Source organism: Bombina bombina, chromosome 2 (assembly GCF_027579735.1).
Source record: "Bombina bombina isolate aBomBom1 chromosome 2, aBomBom1.pri, whole genome shotgun sequence".
In the NCBI taxonomy this organism is placed as follows: domain Eukaryota; kingdom Metazoa; phylum Chordata; class Amphibia; order Anura; family Bombinatoridae; genus Bombina; species Bombina bombina.
The window spans coordinates 1277065426-1277082996 of record NC_069500.1 but is presented as its reverse complement, the minus strand read 5'-3'; positions in this window follow the sequence as shown (position 1 = coordinate 1277082996).

The window sequence follows — 17571 nt, the reverse complement described above, 5'->3', positions numbered from 1 at the left end:
GAAGGATGATGCTGTCGGGCAAGTCCACCAAATATGTGCAAAAGTAGCCGACTCTCCGCAGCCTCTCCAGCACATGGAGGTCGTGTTGGGGAATAGGTGATGTAATCGAACTGGTGTGTAGTACCACCTGCTTAGCAGTTTGATATTCATTTCCAGCACCGAAATGGATGATGAAGCTTTTATCATCTGGTGAAAGATGATATTCCAATCTAGTGGGTCCGGGGCGACTTCTAAGTCTTTTTCCCATTTAGCTACATATGTAGGGGGTGTCGAGTGAGACACTTGTGATAGTATTTTATATGTTAAAGATAGAATTCCTCTCTGTGGGTGAGAGTGAAAGCATATTGTTTCAAATTGAGAGAGTTGCCTTTTAAATTGAAGTCTGGAGGTGTGTGTTGTTAGATAGTGTTTCAGTTGTGTGTAAGTGAACCAGTTTCTGTGGTTGGCCCCAAGGATATCACATATCACCTGTTGTGGTTGGATTCCGTCTCCTTTATATAGAAGGTGGTGTGGGATAGAGCTTTGTAGAAAGGGAGTGGTTTGGGATATGTCGGGAGTTCTTTTCAAGAATGGAAGTGATGTGTTCTTGCTAACCGGGGTCAGAGGGGAATATGTGGTAGAGACTGTGGGGTGCTTCTGAAGTATTTTATCCCATTGTCTAAAGGTTTCGTGTACTAGCCTAGGGGTTGTATGAAGTAGTTTACGTTGGGGGTTGGGGATCCAGCAGTTCCCACACAGATAGTGGCAGTCTGAAAGTGATTGCTCTAACTGTACCCATTCCTTGTTCATGTTATGTTTACACCAATCAGCAATTTGCGTGAGGAAAACTGCCTGTCTGTAGCGCATTAAATTTGGGGCTCCGATCCCTCCCAACTCCGTCGGGCGGTATAGGGTGGAAGTAGCGATGCGAGGCCTTTTATGCGACCATATGAAACAGTTTATTTGTTTTTGTAAGGAAAATAGTAGGCGGTCGGGGAGGGGAACTGGGAGGGTTTGTAAATAGTACAAGATTTTGGGCAAGATAGTCATTTTGATCGCGTTGATTCTTCCTAGCCAAGAGAGGGGTTTACATTTCCATGAGTTGAGGGTTGTTTGGGTTCCTACTGTCATTTTTTTATTATGATTCAGTGACCATACAATAGATATTTGCAACGCTCCCATAATTACGTATTAATTATTATATTCTGCATTGATCAACAAGTCATTTCCCTTTAGGATCAAATTTAAATGCAGAAGGAAAATAAAAAGGGAAACAAGTGGGTCGATTCTAGAAAGCTTCCTGTATAATTATCATTATCATTTCCTACACTTTCCCACCACAAAAAATATCTAAAGTTCGTAGTATACAGTATGATAGATAGATATAAAGATGATAGAAAGATAGATGGACAGATAAGGTATAGATAGATGATAGATGATAGATTGATAGATAGATGATAGAAAGATAGATGATAGATGAGGTATGATAGATGAGAGCTAGATGTTAGACGGATGATAAAAATATTGATTGATAGATAGATAGAAAGATAGATAAATATATAGATAGACAGAGATGATATAGATAGATGATAGCTATATATATAGATAGATAGATAGATAGATAGATAGATAAGGTACAGATAGATGATAGATAAATATGATATGATATATAGAGATAATAGATGATAAATAGATTATAGATAGTTAGATGATAGATAGCTGAGGTATGATAGATGGTAAATAGATGATAAACAGATAGATAGCTGATAAAAATATTGATAGCTAGCTAGCTAGATGATAGATAGATGATAGATAGATAGAGATGATATAGATAGATGATAGCTAGATAGATAGATAGATAGATAGATAGATAGATAGATAGATAGATAAGGTACAGATAAATGATGGATAGATAGATAGATAGATAGATAGATAGATAGATAGATAGATAGATAGATAGATAGATAGAGATGATATATAGAGAGAGATGATAGATAGATAGATGATAGATAGATAGATAGATAGATGGATAGATGCAGTATGCATAATATAAAATTAATATTTTAATAATTAAATATATTTGAATAATGCATAGTTTTGAAGAGAGTCACAAGCTTTACACAATATATACAGCATTTTGAAATACTTCTCACATGGCTATGGATAGTTGATATTGATATCAATGAAAAAATAAGTTCAAGAAAATTAAAGCTGTTAATAAATATCTTCAAGCAGGAATTGTCATTGTTTTTCCAGCTAAATATTGTCATGTATTGTACTAGTATTCTCTTGTAACAGAACTGTCCCCTGTGTGTGCTTTTTATGTGTTGAAAAGTTAACATTGCTAATCTAGAGTATAGTGAATGCCTGGCACTACATTAATCTGCCACAAGTTTTATAGATCTCACCCCGTGGCTATATACTGTTTCATTACTGCTGGAACTACAAACACTCTATCAATGATTACATTGATTACAGGATTATTTTAAATTGTGCTTTAAAAAGAGCCAAGAGCCTTTCCCATAAAGTGCTACACACACAAACATCCATTTCAGTACCGGAATGAGCTGTTTCAAATTTTTACAGAAGAATGATCTATTTCACTCTAGGGCCACACTTATATCTACTGTACAGAACACTAGCTGACATAAAAATATTTTTATTCTAAATCAACAAGTTATAGCTTCAGACTTAATTATGTGTTATAAACTGTTGATCAAGTTACATACAAAGAGCATAGTTTATAATTTTTCAACTATCATAAAAAATCTTTAAATAAATTAGTTGTGTATTATCATTATCAGATTTATCTGACGTTGGGGTCAAATTAGATATTTTCTTTTTTTTTCTGATGATGGAAAAATAAAAATGGTCATTTTATTTTGTTTGGTTTGGTTTTTAGTTAGCTAACAAAGTGATCACAATATTTCCAAGTCAAACACAGTCGACATTGTTAGCTCACACAAGATTTGATCTCCAAACTTGTAACAGTTGATAATGGATGCCAAACACTGGCCATAAAAAGCACACACAGGGGACAGTTCTGTTACAAGAGAATACTGGTACAATACATGACAATGTTTAGTTTGAAAAACAATGACAATTCTTGCTTGAAGATATTTATTAACAGCTTTAATTTTCTTGAACTGTGACTATATGAGTTCAATTATAAACTGTTGATCAAGTAACATACAAAGAGCATAGTTTATCATTTTCCAGCTATCATAAAAAATCTTTAAATAAATTAGTTGTTTATTATCATTATCAGATTTATCTGACATTGGGGTCGATTTAGATATTATTATTTTTTTCTGATGATGGAAAAATGAAAATTGGCATTTTATTTTATTTGGTTTGGTTTGGTTTTTAGTTCGCTAACAAATGGCCAGATTACGAGTTTTGCATTAGGAGCTATGTGGTGCTAACGAGCAGTTTTTTCTCACCGCTCACTTACCTACAGCGTTGGTATTACAGGTTTTTACAAACCCGGCGTTAAAAGGCAAGAAGTGAGTGAAGAGCAAAATTTAGCTCCATACCGCACTTTAATACCAGCACTGCTTAAGTCAGCAGTGAGCTGGTCGTACGTGCTTGTGCACGATTTCCCCTTAGACATCAATGGGCAGAGCCAGCTGAGAAAAAGTCTAACACCTGCCAAAAAGCAGCGTAAATCTCAGTAACGCAGCCCCATTGATTCCTATGGGGAAACAACATTTATGTTTTCACCTAACACCCTAACATGAACCCCAAGTCTAAACACCCCTAATCTTACACTTATTAACCCCTAATCTGCCGCCCCCGACATCGCCAACACCTACATTATTATTATTAACTCCCAATCTGCCGCTCCGGACACCGCCGCCACCTACATTATACTTATTAACCCCTTAACGACCAACGACGTATGGGGTACGTCCTGCAAAAAAATGCAGTTAATGACCAAGGACGTACCCCATACGTCGTTGGTCTTTGAAAGCAGTGGAAGCGATCCTGATCACTTCCAACTGCTTTCATGTTATAGCGGTGATGCCTCGATATTGAGGCATCCTGCTATAACATTTTTTAGCCGTCCGATGCAGAGAGAGCCACCCTGTGGCCCTCTCTGCATCGGCCATCAATGGCTATGTTCGTTGGTGGGTGGGAGCTGATCCAGGGAGGCGGGTGGGTGGCCATCGGTGGGAAGGGGGGCGGGATCGAGTGCGCGCGTGTGCGCGGGTGGGAGTGGGAACCCTACACTATGGAACAACAAGTAAGGTGGTACTTGGTGGGAGAGAGGGTGGGAACATTATACATTTTAACGATCTGGGAGGGTGGGAGGTTGGGGGTTGAGGGGGGGCAGCTACACTACAGAAAATAGTAGTTTTAAAATAATAAAATAAAAAATGTGATAAAAAACATTTGATTTCAAACTGGGTAGTGGCAGACAGCTGCCAGTACCCAATATGGCGCATAATAAGGCAGAGAGGGGGTTAGAGAGCTGTTTGGGGGGGATCAGGGAGGTTGGGGGCTAAGGGGGGATCCTACAGAGCAGAATTATTTTTATTTTTTTTAAATCCCCAAAAAACTCTTATTTTAGTACTGGCAGACTTACTGCCAGTACTTAAGATGGCGGGACAATTGTGGGGTGGGGGAGGGAAGAGAGCTGTTTGGGAGGGATCAGGGGGTGTGATGTGTCATGTGGGAGGTTGATACCTACACTAAAGCTAAAATTAACCCTACAACCCTTCAATGCTGGGCATTATACACGTGTGGTGCGCAACGGCATTTAGCTGCCTTCTAATTACCAAAAAGCAAAGCCAAAGCCATATATGTCTGCTATTTCTGAACAAAGGGGATCCCAGAGAAGCATTTACAACCATTTATGCCATAATTGCACAAGTTGTTTGTAAATAATTTCAGTGAGAAACCTAAAGTTTGTGAAACAATTTGTGAAAAAGTGAACAATTTTTTTTATTTGATCGCATTTGGTAGTGAGATGGTTGCATGAAATATACTAAAATGGGCCTAGATCAATACTTTGGGATGTCTTCTAAAAAAAAATATATACATGTCAAGGGATATTCAGGTATTCCTGAAAGATATCAGTGTCCCAATGTAACTAGCGCTAATTTTGAAAAAAAGTGGTTTGGAAATAGCAAAGTGCTACTTGTATTTATTTCCCTATAACTTGCAAAAAAACCCAAAGAACATGTAAACATTGGGTATTTCTAAACTCAGGACAAAATTTAGAAACTATTTAGCATGGGTGTTTTTTGGTGGTTGTAGATGTGTAACAGATTTTGGGGTTCAAAGTTAGAAAAAGTGTGTTTTTTTCCATTTTTTCCTAATATTTTATAATTTTTTTATAGTAAATTATAAGATATGATGAAAATAATGGTATCTTTAGAAAGTCCATTTAATGGCGAGAAAAATCGGTATATAATATGTGTGGGTACAGTAAATGAGTAAGAGGAAAATTACAGCTAAACACAAACACTGCAGAAATGTAAAAATAGCCTTGGTCCCAAACGGACAGAAAATGGAAAAGTGCTGTGGTCCTTAAGGGGTTAACCCCTAATCTGCTGCCCCCAACATCGCCGACACCTACCTACACTTATTAACCCCTAATCTGCCGCCCCAACGTCGCTGCCACTATATTAAATTTATTAACCCCTAAACCTAAGTCTAACCCTAACACCCATAACTTAAATATAATTTAAATAAATCTAAATAAAATTACTATCATTAACTAAATTATTCCTATTTAAAACTAAATACTTACCTATAAAATAAACCCTAAGCTAGTTACAATATAACTAAGAGTTACATTGTAGCTATCTTAGGGTTTATTTTTATTTTACAGGCAAGTTTGTATTTATTTTAACTAGGTAGAATAGTTATTAAATAGTTATTAACTATTTAATAACTACCTAGCTAAAATAAACCTAACCTAAGTTACAATAACACCTAACACTACACTACAATTAAATAAATTAACTAAATTAAAAACAATTAAATAAATTAAATTAAATTAGCTAAATCACAAAAAAACCCCCCACTAAATTACAGATAATAAAAAACAAATTACAGATCTTTAAACTAATTACACCTAATCTAATAGCCCTATCAAAATAAAAAAAGCCCCCCAAAATAAAAACCCCCTAGCCTAAACTAAACTATTAATAGCCCTTAAAAGGGCCTTTTGTGGGACATTGCCCCAAAGTAATCAGCTCTTTTACCTGTAAAAAAAAATGCAAACAACCCCCCAACAGTAAAACCCACCACCCACACATCCAACCCCCCAAATAAATACTAACTAAAAAAACCTAAGCTCCCCATTGCCCTGAAAAAGGCATTTGGATGGGCATTGCCATTAAAAGGGTATTTAGCTCTATTGCAGCCCAAAGCCCTAACCTAAAAAATAAACTCACCCAATACACCCATAAAAAAACCTAACACTAACCCCCTGAAGATCGACTTACTGTTCTGAAGACCGGACATCCATCCTCAAGGAAGCGGCAGAAGTCTTCATCCAACCGGGTCAAAGTCCTCAACGAAGCCGGTTGAAGTCTTCATCCAAGCCGGGCGAAGTGGTCCTCCAGACGGGCAGAAGTCTTCATCCAGACGGCATCTTCTATCTTCATCTATCCGACGCGGAGCGGGTCCATCTTCAAGACATCCGACGCGGAGCATCTTCTTCATACGGAGTCTTCTTACTTCCTTGAGGATGGATGTCCGGTCTTAAGAACAGTAAGTCGATCTTCAGGGGTTAGTGTTAGGTTATTTTAAGGGTGTATTGGGTGGGTTTATTTTTTAGGTTAGGGCTTTGGGCTTTAATAGAGCTATATGCCCTTTTAAGGGCAATGCCCATCCAAATGCCCTTTTCAGGGCAATGGGGAGCTTAAGTTTTTTTCGTTTTATTTGGGAGGTTGGTTGTGTGGGTGGTGGGTTTTACTGTTTTGGGGTTGTTTGTATATTATTTTTACAGGTAAAAGAGCTGATTACTTTGGGGCACTGCCCCGCAAAAGGCCCTTTTAAGGGCTATTGATAGTTTAGTTTAGGCTAGGGTTTTTTTTTATTTTGGGGGGGCTTTTTTTTAATTTGATAGGGCTATTAGATTAGGTGTAATTAGTTTAAAGATCTGTAATTTGTTTGTTTTTTCTGTAATTTAGTGTGTTTTTTTGTGATTTAGCTAATTTAATTTATTTAATTATTTTTAATTTAGTTAATTTATTTAATTGTAGTGTAGTGTTAGGTGTTATTGTAACTTAGGTTAGGTTTTATTTTACAGGTAAATTTGTATTTATTTTAACTAGGTAGTTATTAAATAGTTAATAAGTATTTAATAACTATTGTACCTAGTTAAAATAAATACAAACTTGTCTGTAAAATAAAAATAAACCCTAAGATAGCTACAATGTAACTCTTAGTTATTTGTAGCTAGCTTAGGGTTTATTTTATAGGTAAGTATTTAGTTTTAAATAGGAATAACGTAGTTAATTATAGTAATTTTCTTTAGATTTATTTAAATGATATTTAAGTTAGGGGATGTTAGGGTTAGGCTTAGACTTAGATTTAGGGGTTAATACATTTAATATAGTGGCGGCAACGTTGGGGACAGCAGATGAGGGGTTAGTAATATTTAACTAGTGTTTGCGAGGCGGGAGTGCGGCAGTTTAGGGGTTAATATGTTCTAGTGGCGGCGATGTCTGGAGCGGCAGATTAGGGTTTAAAATTTTTAGTGTTTGCGATGCGGGAGGGCCTCGGTTTAGGGGTTAATAGGTAGTTTATGGGTGTTAGTGTACTTTTTAGCACTTTAGTTATGAGTTTTATGCTACAGCGTTGTAGTGTAAAACTCATAACTACTGACTTTAGAATGATCTTGGAGGTAGAGGGTGTACCACTCACTTTTTGGCCTCTCAGGACAGACTCATAATACCGGCACTATGGATCTCCCATATAAAAAAGGGTTTACGAAATTTACGTAAGTCGTTTTGCGGTAAGGCCAAAGAAGTGTGCGGTGCCCCTAAACCTGCCGACTCGTAATAGCAACGGTAGTGAAAAAGCATCGTTAGGACCTGTTAACGCTGCTTTTTCAGCTTAACGCAAGACTCATAATCTAGCCGAAAGTGATCACAATATTTCCAAGTCAAACACAGTCGATATTGCTAGCTCACACAAGATTTGATCTCCAAACTTGTAACAGTTGATAATGGATGCCAAACTCTGGCATACCAAATGGCTTAATGGGGTTAATGGACTCCGGGTTTGTGTTTTGCAATTGGATAGATTAGTCTTTATTATAAGTGTTAAAGAATATGAACTTAATTAACATATGAGCATCATGGATGGTACTGGGTGTGTCTGATCAATTAGGTTTTTCAAACTATTAATATGTTAAAAGTTTTTTATTTCATTATTCCTTTATTATGAAACCTCATTTTCATCTTTGTCTAAATTTTTATCTAAAATCAAGAAGAACAGAAAAAAGTTCCAAACCTCACTGTAAAGAACTAGGTTTGCCTTTACTGGAAGAAAGAATAAATCACAGTTATTCACAGCACAATTTTTGGGACTTCTGTTTAACGTAAAAACCTATGCAACTTATCTAGTTTGTCAATAAACAGATGAAATGGCAAATGGTTAAATCCCAATCACAAATACACAATTGCTTATAGAAATCCCATTTAGGAAGATGAAATTGCCATAACTTTGAATTACAATTGTAAGGAGGAAATTGCTAGATGCCATTTCTAGATGCCATGGTCTTGATTTCCATTTTCTCGTGTTCCCTGCAAATCTTATGTTAATTTGCTTACATGATATATAATGTATCTGTCTGTTAAATACATATAATACTTATACATACTGTGGGGCATATTTATCAAAGTGTGAGCAGACATGATACAATGTAGCGCATAATGTCCACTGCACATTGATAAATGTCGACAGCATACGCTGTCGGCATTTATCATTGCACAAGCAGTTCACCAGAACTGCTTGTGCAATACCGCCCCCTGCAGATTTGCGGCCAATCGGCTGCTAGCAGGGGGTGTCAATCAACCCGATACTATTAGATTGGGTTGATTTCTGTCCACCGCCTCAGAGCAGGTGGACAAGTCCTGGAGCAGCGGTCTTTAGACCGCTGCTTCATCACTTCTGTTTCCGGCGAGCCTTAAGGCTCGCACGGAAACAGGGGCATTAAGCTCCATTCGGAGCTTGATAATTCAGCCCCATTATGTTAATGTCTATTCAGCTCACTACCTAGAGACTATACAATAGTGATAAATATAGGTTTAATTAATCTAGACCACTGGTTTTTAAACCTGTCCTCAGGCCTCCTCAATGGTCCAGGTTTTCAGAATTACCTTGGATGAAAGCAGGTAAAATAACCATGGTTAGTAATCAGCTGATTGTTTCACCTGTGCTCCAGTTCAGATAATCTCAAAATGTGGCCTGTTAGGGAGGCCTGAGGGCAGGTTTGAAAACCAGTGATCTAGACCATATATTTATATATACATCTGAAATAGCAGAGCTTATCGCACATGGACAACATATTAGAATTATTCCAAATTGTCTTTAAATGCTGGCAAACATGTTAAGAAGACCAATATGCACTTTATCAACACTCTTGGTGTGCTGAATTTTATGTGTCCATTTGTTGCCAAAATAAAGTGAAAAACCAGTAGTTGGGGGGATTGCACCAAAGCGATCGGAGTCTATGAATCATATGGGTGATTTTCACACTATCTGCTTGGAGCCAAGAGGAACTTTTTCCAATCATCACTTGGATTATGATCATGCATAACTCAAAACATGGACTGGGATCCTACAATCTGATGATGAATGGGATCAAAAAGATTGTAATAGACCACATCATGTCCTAGACTAACAAATCAAAATATATGATATGACTCATGTCAAATGTTCCATTGAAACTAGTGCATGATGGAGTATGACACCTGATTCAGATAGCATGAATTATGCATTTCTTCATATTATCTTTATTTCTTCTTATTTGAAATGCTTTTTCACTCGTGTTTAATAATGCATTGGGGTTGTCATGATATCTTGAACCAGATTTAAGGGGCAGGGGCTTGATGAAAGTCAGAGTGCCACCCATGGTCATTCATTGGTGTAGTTCTTGTGATCTCCGGTATCTTTTTTATAATTTGTTATAACAATATGTTTGGGTATGAATAAAGAAATGTACTGATATTTGTTTTTAAAAATCCTTAATATTAAGAAACAGATTACTACTTTATATTATAGTCTGCAAGTCCCACACCTAAACAGATACAGCACGAATACACCAGTCACTAGACTTTCAAGTCTTGTGCCCAGAGTGATATTTAGGAGGAATGGCTAAGCCTCAGTATGTGATAGCATGATCCTTCTAACTAGCTCTGTCCACAGAAAATAGGAATAGAGGTAAAAAAACTGGAAGAGGGTAATTCAACAATGAAATCTTTGCAAACTGAAAATGAGATATGACAATCATTAAGCCTCAAAGGTGCATGTTCAAGTTAAGCATTAAAGACAGAGGATATACATGCTGACTCTGTTCAGACAGACTCAAAAGTAGATATGAATATTGTCCAAGTAAGCCACCATGAACTGATCAAGAAAATTCTGGAAAAATTAATTAACAAAGTATTAAAGAGACCAAAGAATTGCCCAGATATTCATGATGATCGCACAGCTATCTTCTCTCTACCGCTCTAATCCATAAAAGCTGTACGTGTCACATTTGTGCTGGGTTCAGGTGTTTGGAAGTTGTTTTGTGAGGTGTGATCTGACTTTGAGTTCTGTTTAGCTTTTTGCATGACTGCTGCTTAGGTTTTTGAAAGAGTTTATTAAGGAAAATTCTTTAGTACAACTGAGCAGACAGATAATACAGATAAGTAGCACTGAAAGGTGAGTCAGAAATAAATATTGACTTGAACGGAACACCCTTTTGGAAATGGGAACCTACAGAAGTACTTGGCAGATGCTAAACAGTGACAGGTCCCAGCATACGCTGGATAGTGACAGCACTCAGCTGACACTAGGCAGACATTGTGGTTGTGACAGGATACCAGGCAGGTTCTATAGCAGGATACCAGGCAGGCTCTGTGATAGGATAACAGACAGGCTCTGTGGATGTGACAGGACACCAGGGAGATTCTGAGGCAGGATACCAGGTAGGCTCTGTGGCAGGATACCAGACAGGTTCTGTGGCAGGATTCCAGGCAGGCTGTGTGGTAGGATACTAGGCAGGCTCTGTGGATGTGACAGGACACCAGGGAGATTCTGTGGCAGGATACTAGGTAGGTTCTGTGGCTGTGGCATGATACTTGGCATGTTCTGTGGTGGTGGCAGGATACCAGGTAGACTCTGTGGCTGTGGCAGGACACAGGCTTGTACTTTAGCTGTGGCAGGATTCAAGCAGGCATTTTAGCTGAGACAGGATATAGGCTTATACTTTAGCTGAGACAGGATACAGGCTTATACTTTAGCTGTGATAGGATTGAAGCAGGCACTTTAGCTGAGAAAGGATACAGGTTTATACTTTAGATGAGACAGGATTGAAGCAGGCACTTTAGCTGAGACAGAATGTAGGCTTATACTTTAGCTGTGACAGGATTGAAGCAGGCACTTTAAGCTGAGACAGGATACAGGCTTATACTTTAGCTGTGACAGGATTGAAGCAGGCACTTTAGCTGAGACAGGATACCGTTTTATACTTTAGATGAGACAGGATTGAAGCAGGCACTTTAGCTGAGACAGAATATAGGCTTATACTTTAGCTGTGACAGGATTGAAGCAGTTACTTTAGCTGCAACAGGATACAGGCTTATACTTAAAGGGACACTCAATCAAAATTAAACTTTCATTATTTAGATAGAGCATGCTATTTTAAACAACTTTCCAATTTACTTCAATTAACAAAATGTGCACAGTCTTTTTATATTTAATCTTTTTGAGTCACCAGCTCCTACTGAGCATGTGCAAGAATAAGTGTGTATGCATTTGTGAATGGCTGATGGCTGTCACATGGTACGTGTATGCATTTGTGATTGGCGGATGGCTGTCACATGGTACAGGGGGAGTGGAAAAAGACATAACTTTTAAAATTGTCTTAAAAAAAAATCTACTACTCATTTGAAGTTCAGACTAAGTGCTATTGCATTGTCTTGTTATCTTGCATGTGTTGATTATGCAAATCTACTGTGTTGACTGGTCCTTTAAGCAGTGACAGGATTCAAGCAGGCACTTTAGCTGAGACAGGATACAGGCTTATACTTTAGCTGTGACAGGATTCAAGCCGGCACTTTAGCTGAGACAGGACACATGCTTGTTCTTTATCTGAGACAGGATTGAAGCAGGCACTTTAGCTGAGAGAAAATTCAAGCAGGCACTACTCCTACACTAATAAACTATCTAGCAGTTAACCCCTCAGACCTCTAACACACCTTAAGTTACAAAAATAGCAAGCACTAACATTACTGTAAATAACAAAACACATTACCCAAAAAAGCACTACTAAAACAGTTATTCCTATACTAAAAACACTAAAAATTACTATAGTTACAATAGCCCTTAAAAGGGCATTTTGTAGAGAATTGCCCTAAAGTGATTTCAGCTCTTTTGCTCAAACAAAATACAACCTCATTCTACAATAAAAGTAACCCCCAAAAAAAATCCTATCTAAAAGAAACATACTCTAAAAATTGCCCTGATAAGGGCATTTTGTAGGATATTTTCCTAAAGTGATTCAGCTCGTTTGCTTTAAAAAAAAAAAAAACTAAAAAAGCCTATTCTAAAAACAAACTATCCTACAAAAATCCTAAGCTTAAAAAAACCTATTTTTAAAAAAACTGCCCTTAAAAGAGCATTGCCCTAAATTGATTTTAGCTCTTTTAGAATAAAAAAATAAATAAAAAGCAATTTTCTAAAAAGAATCCTATACTAAAAAACCTAAAAGGGAAATAACCTTATGTATAAAAATAATAAAGCCCACCCCAATAAAGCACTAAATACCAAAGTTTGTACTCACCAACTTGACTTTGGCTCCTATGTGCTCACCAACTGTGGTGCTCCTCTTCATGGCGGGGCCCATCTTCATCCTAGCGGTGTTGGGAACACATTTTCATGTAGGTTGCAGTCTTTTTCTTTATTCAGCCATCTTCTGCCGCCGCTCCTCTGGGGAAGTTTTTATACATCTTCCACTTGATGCGTCCTCTTATCTTCTTTTCTTCTCATCTTCTGATCTTCTGTCCCCGATGTCCTCTTCATGCAGTCACTTGTTGCATACTGAATTTTTAATACGAGGTACCCCCTTATTTAAGGGTATCCTTGCATTCCTATTGGATTATTTTCTAAAGCAAATTCAAATCAGCCTAAAGAATGAAAGCTTTTTCTATTGGTTGATTTGAACTTGGATTTGAAAATCAGCCAATAGGAATGCAAGGGTACCCCTTTATAAGGGGGTACCTTGCATTCAAAATTCAGTGTCTGGCAGGTGACTGCATGAAGAGGATGTAGGGGAAGGAAGATCAGAAGATGAGAAGAAAAGAAGATAAGTAGGCGCATCGGGTCTTCAGATGGATGAAGACTTCCATAGCGGAGTTATGACAAACAATAGATGAAGATAGAAGAAGACCTCCATGAAGATGGACTACCGCCACCGGGATTAAGATAGAAGAGGACAGCCCCATACATGAACATGGGCCCCCACTACCACCAGGATTAAGATGGGCCCTGCAATGAAAAGGAGCACCGCAGTTGGTGAGCCGGAGTCAAACTGGTGAGTACAAACTTTGGGGTTTATCGTTAGTATTTTTTGGGGATGGGATTTTTTATTTTTAATATTAGGTTTTTTCCCCTTTTAAGTTTTTTTACTATAGGATTTTTTTAGAATCGGGATTTTTTTTTTAATCCTAAATTCTAAAAAACTAAAATCACTTTTGGGGAATGCCTACAAAATGCCCTTCTAAGGGCATTCTTTTTTTAGAATAGGATTTTTTTGTAGGATAGTTTGTTTTTAGAATAGGCTTTTTTTGAGTTTTTTATTGAAAGCAAAATTGATTAATCCCTTTAAGGCAATGCCTTACAAAATGCTCTTATCAGGGCAACCTTTTTTTCAAATAGGTTTTTTTTGGGGTAGGATTTTTTAGAAAGGGTCATTTTTAAAAAAGTAAAAGAGCTATGATCACTTTAAGGCAATGCTCTACCAAATGCACTTATCAGGGCAATTTTTAGAATATAATTGTATTAGAGGGGGGGGGGGGGGTTAATTTTATTGCAGAATGGGGATGTATTTTGTTTGAGTAAAAGAGCTGAAATCATTTTATGGCAATGTCCTACAAAAAAACCTTCTAAGAGCTATTGCTAAAGACACTTTTAATGTTTTTATTTTGGGGTGGATTTTTTTTAAAGGGGGCTTTATTTTTAGTGTAGGCATAACTGTGGGTTTTTAATTTTTGGTAGTGTTTTTTTTTGGTAAAGTGTTTATATTGTTTGTTATTTTATGTTACTAAGGGAGTGTTAAGTTAGAGGTGAGAGGTTAGGTGTTAGGTAGTTGAGTAGTGCAGGGGTAGTTTGTGTTGGGTGGTTGTGGCATTGTAGGGGTTAATAGGTTAAAGGGTTTAGTGTGTTGGGGGGTTGTGGTGGTGTAGGAGTTAAGTAAAGCTGGGGATTAATGAATTGGACTATTGCTAGTTTAGAAGTTTAGGGGTTAATAGTGTAGATGGTTTGTTGATGTGGGCTATTGGTGGTTTTGGGGTTCATAGGTATAGTTATAAGGCTCAGTGTACTATATTCCAAAGGGATCCCATACTATACATTGTCAATCTAATACAATTGGTGATGGGCTTATGGGAATTACATTTTTAACTTTTGTTGTTTTTGTTACAAGTAGAATGATAGTGTAGTGACCCCTAGTGGGAATGAAACGTATTAAGGGCTGTAGCCTGGCAGGGATAGGAATGTGAAGGACAGATGGAGATGCAACAATGTTGTAGTTTAAGGGGAGTGACTCACCTTGTGGTTTAAGAACTGATGTTCTGGAGAGTTCTGCTTCTTTCCTCCGGTTTTCTTCAAGAAGTTGGAGTTGCCCACCCTCCCTTCCATAAAAAAGAGATATAGTGAGTGGCATGAGTAGCAGACGTGTTTTTTCAGCTCTAGTTAACACAGCAGGGGTAGGTTTAGTCAAGCTAGCCTTGAGTAAGCCCGTGTTTGTAATGTTTGGGCCTCCACCAGCCTCTTATTCGGCTCTTTCGGCTGTCACGAGCTGGGCCCCTTAAGGGCAGGCGTTATAGCTTGCTCTAGCGGCGAGAGGTAGTGGCCTAAATTTGAAGCCTTGGGGTGGAGTGATTGGTAAGGCTGGAGGAAAGGCAATGTCACTATTTCCGAGCCTAGGGTGCCTTTTCCTCGCAGGTAGGCAGACCGGAAAAATCATCCTAACCCCCTTGACTAACATCTGATGGGGCGGAGTCATCCGGGGGACTCCGTCATATCCCGAATCAAAATTGGGCCTCCACCTCCCAAAGTAGGAGTTATGGATAGGGACTCATGCACGCCAGCATATTTGCATATGCTGTTGGTTACTAAGTAACCTGCTACTGTGATCATGAACACTAGCCGTTTGAATAAATGCAACCTGAGGGTCTTCCTCCCAGCTCAGTTTGTCGTGTCTTTATTTCGGGAAATAAAGAGGGGGAGTAATAAAGTTTGGTTAAGAGTGTGTCATTTCACTGGTATCCCGGAGTAGGCTATTCAGTCCTTATGGGAACCATTGAGTATAATAACTTCAGAAATTACTGGATTTTGCTTCATAAAATTCCAATCTAAAACCAAATCCAGAACTAATTGTCTACATCAGTATAGCTAGCACTTTATGTTGACAAATCATTTAACAATAAAATTACTGGCAGCTTTTTTCTTAATTATTATGTCTACATGTAGGGGCAGTGATTTATTTCACCAGAAGTAACACAATGCAAAAGATCTATCTACAAGTGGTTCACTTCAGCCATGGTTTGAGATGTGGATAGTACTGAATGCATCAAAAGTACTGGGATGAAAGGATGCCAGACATTTCTACTATTGTAAACTTAAACTGACTCTTTCTCTGTCCCTACCAGAGTCTTGAATATGATGATTGCCATAGTAGAATATTTTTAACATACTCTCAAAAGTAGAAATATGATGTAGGTTATGCTCAAAGTGCTCAGCAGTTCCAAGAAACACAAAAACCACAATATTTAGTATTACTAGTATAATAATGAGTCGTATACTGATATTTTACATGCTGTAAGTGCAGAGATTTAACATAGCTATTAGTTTGCAAGAATAAACTGGTTGAAGTTATTGCTGACAATCCTGGTAAAGACTGGGTATTAGATGTAATTTCCTTAAGGGACTTAAGTGTTTGACCTGAGTCTACAACTGGGACACACCTCCTTGTACAAGATGAGACAGGGGAAACATCTGCTGGGAAAGTTAAAGGGACATTAAACCCAATTTTGTTTTCTTTCAAGATTTGGATAGAGAATACAATTTTAAGCAACATTCCAATTTACTTCTATTATCTAATTTGCTTCATTCTTTAGATATCCTTTGTTAAAGAAATAGCAATGCATATGGGTAAGCCAATCACATGAGGCAAATATATGCAGCCACCAATCAGAAGCTACTGAGCCTATCTGGATATGCTTTTCAGGAAGGAATATCAAGAGAATGAAACAAATTAGATAACAGAAGTAAATTAGAAAGTTGTTTAAAATTGTCTGAATCATGAAATACATTTTTTGGGTTTAATGTCCCTTTAAACAGACTAAGCGCAATAACCCCTGGCACCAGTTATTTCTTTATTATATTATTAGGATCAGGGAGACTAAAAGCCAAGTGTTTTACAGAAAATATAGTATTTAGAAAAGATTATTATTACTATTATTAATATTATTACACATAATACATACATTTTAAATATAGTGGGCTAGATTACAAGTGGAGTGCTATTTAGCACTTTCGCTATAAAGCTAATTGCGCTAGAAGTAAACTTTTTTTGCGTGTCTGGTTGCGCTGATATTTTGAGTTGAAAGTAAAAAGTTATCACGCTCGTGCTTATCCGACATGCACAAAAAAAGACAAACTTAGAATATTGCACGCGCGATAACCTATTCCTCCATAGAAGTCAAAGCAAAACATCTTCAAAAGAAATACACACCACCCCCAGCTCTCTGAGAAGGTGTTGTGTTTGAATATTGGTGCACAGGCCTTCACAGGATATGTGCGTATGCTACAGGAAAACAGTGATAACTTTAACTAGAAACATATTTGCTAATGGAAGCATGTTGCAAAAATGCTTATATTTCAAATTGAAATGCACCCATGAACATTTCATTTTTTACCTTTCTATCCCTTTAACTGCAAAAGGCTCTAATGCACTTCTATATATGTCTATACTAATCCTAAAGACCGTTCACACGGGCCATTTTTTGCAGTACAGCGGCCCCACCCCTTGCTCTCTCTCTCCCCCTCTCTTTTGTGCTCTATCCCCCTTTTTTGTGCTCCATCCCCCTCTCTTTTGTGCTCTCTCCCCCTCTCTTTTGCTCTCTCTCTCCCTCCTCT